Source organism: Marmota marmota, unplaced genomic scaffold (assembly GCF_001458135.2).
Source record: "Marmota marmota marmota unplaced genomic scaffold, marMar, whole genome shotgun sequence".
Lineage (NCBI taxonomy): Eukaryota > Metazoa > Chordata > Mammalia > Rodentia > Sciuridae > Marmota > Marmota marmota.
In genome coordinates, this window is record NW_026011780.1 from 1 (window position 1) to 2,831 (window position 2,831).

At 47.7% G+C, this 2,831-nt stretch overlaps 1 pseudogene; it reads left to right on the forward strand.

The window, feature by feature from the left end:
* The first annotated feature begins 9 nt into the window (after nucleotides 1–9).
* LOC107134965 lies at nucleotides 10–2,570 on the forward strand (annotated as a pseudogene).
* Nucleotides 2,571–2,831: the final 261 nt, after the last annotated feature.

A 2,831-nucleotide genomic window follows, 5' to 3' on the forward strand; every position in this document is an offset into this window, starting at 1 on the left:
AAATGATGTTTGCTGGGGATCCTAGGTTATCTCAGTTGTTCTGAGTGGAGGACCCTTGTTGGCTTGGGTGTTCAGGAGCTTCCCAGTAACATCCTGCTGAACAGGCTTCTGGATAGCATCAAGCAGAGACGTTGGACACCTAGCCCTGGTGGGGGCAGTGGGACCAACTGCACAAATGCATTCAAGGCTCAGGGCAGCACTATGGCTAATTGTAGCACAAATGATCTTTAGGGTTCCCAGTATGGACAGCAGCCTCGGGTGCAAGCCTAGAGTCCGCCAGTGAGGGATACACCTCAGTTACTATGTTCCAAAGCATTATAAACTATCCAAGAAAGGAATCTGTGACTTTAAATTCACCAAAATGTCATCATCATTTTGCAACAAGTTGATGAAACTGGTAACATGGGGAAGTCATTGGGATCCATGGCTCTTCCCCCACCAAAGTTTAGCAGATTATTCAATCATTACCTCAACCCCCACCTCAGTGCAAAGCACTTTATGACTTTGAAGTAAAAGACAAGGAAGTAGACAAAGATTGCCTTCTGTTTGCAAATGATGTTTTTCTAACTGTGATATACAGAGTGGATGAAAACTGGGCTGAACAAATGTTGGCAGACAAATTTGGCATATTTCTGATTTCCCACATTGAGTTTAACTCAGCTGCTAAACAGCTGATTGAAAGGGATAAGCCTCCCATGATAGGAGTTGATGCTGAAAAATGTCCCTAAGCAACAGTCAAGAGCAGCACTGCCCCAAAGCTCTCTGACACCAAGAAGAACACCAAAAAGCAGCACTCCTTCACTTCCCTCACCATGGCAAAGAAGTCTTCCCATACATCCCAGAACTGCCACTCCATGGAGATTAGCCCTCCTATCCTCGTCAGCTCCAGCAACCCCACAGCTGCTGGGAGAATCAGCGAACTGTCTGGAATTCCTGCAGTTTCCCTTCTCAAATTCATATGAATACCACTGAATTAACTGTGACCTCATTCCCAAGCATCTCAGTGACAACAGGCTCCTCATTAGTTTTCCTGTTAGATGTCCCCCCTCCAGCTGCCCTTGGAACTATGAATCCTCCCCTCTACCACCACATCTCCTGGCTGTCATTGTCCTCACTTCCACACTACTGTTGCTGTTGCTGCTGCTGAAATGGGACCCAGACCCATGGCAGGATCCACTATACAGATTGCACATTTTCAAACACAGACTCACCCCAGTGTGTATGTGGCTATCTACCCATAGACTCCCAGAAAAAAGATGAGCTAGAACTGGGAATAGGGGAGATGATTTTAGTGTTTGAGCATTGCCAGGATGGCTGGTTCAAAGGGATGTCAATGCATACCACTGAGATTGGGGTTTTCCTTGGCAATTATGTGGCATCTGTCAGAAGGGCAGTGATAAATGCTACCCAAGCTAAAGTTCCTATGTCTACTATGTGTCAGACAAGTTAGAGGATGACAAGGGTCAGTCCCTCCACTGCAGGAGGGCCTTCCCAGAAGCTCCAGAGGAATGGTGTGGCTGGGACACCCATTGTTGTCTCTCCAGCTGTAGTGTCAGCAGCTCACAACAAAATAAGTGGTCAAACTAAGGTCCTGTTGCACATGCCTGGGCAGATTACAGTCAAGCAGGGTTGCAATGTAGTGAGGGCAGTTGCGGCACATAATCAAGAATACCCCACAGCAGCACTGATGCCCATCCAGGTGCAGAATGCTACCTGAATTTGGGGCCCTGCACCACCATTTGCTGGCCTCCCCACAGCCTCTGCCACCAATGGCAGGCTCTGGTGCCCGTGCCTCTGCTGTCAGTTTCAGTCAAACCGGTACCTACCTGGCCTGTGCTTCAGCCACTTCATTGACCTCCCCAAGTATCACCGTTGCCTCTCATGAAACTAAGCTCAGTGGCCAGATAGTGACCCTGGACTTCCCACAACTCCACATGATTCTTCATCGGCTTGTGGGAGCAGTTCAGCAAGCAAATATGACAAGGACAGTAAAATAGAATAACGGGGTTACTGAAGTTGCCTTCTGGTGCTGCCACAAAATTGAAGCCCTGAGTAGCACCTCCAGCATTGCTGAAGTTAAAGTGGAGCTTGAAGCAGGGCTAAATGGTGATGAGTTACCCCTACAGGGAGCCATGGTTCCTGAGCTACCATTTGGAGGGAGGCCATGGCAGGGCCGGCTACTGCACCATGGATGGTAATGGCCCAGTCACTGTGGCACCAGCAGGAACAGCCTTGAACCAAGAAGCTTTCCATCTGAAGATTAGCTCCCTGGACTTTCAGTCCTATTGCTCCACCTCCTGGTCAGGCATGTTCCTCACTGGGTCCTGTCATGAATGAGTCTAGCCTGTTGTTTGTGAAAGGCACTAGGTGGTGGTTTCCTATCCTCCACAAAGTGAGGCAGAACTTGGGGACTTAAAGGAGATATGTTCATTCATAAAAAGTGAGAGGATGGCTGGTCCAAAGGCAAATTAAAACACAATGGGAAAACTGGGCTTTTCCCAGGAGGCTTTGTGGAAAACATCAGAGGAGATAAACACTGGGAAGACTTAAAAATCACATCACACAAATGAAGAGCACAAAGCAGTCTGATGGAAATAGAGCATGTGTGGACTTCCAGAAGTTCAGGAGCTGAGCAGAGGGTTGGTGTGTGGCTCCTGAGTCTTAGCACAGCCACACCAGCCAGCAGAGTGAGGCAGGTGTCTGGGTTTCACCACTCAGTTGGGATTGTAAGGTGTACCTTGTGCTAAGCAACCATTTTGGTGTTTGTTTATTTTGTTTTGTCTTTATAATGTATAACTAAAATGGACACTTGTTTACAAGACTTAGCTAAT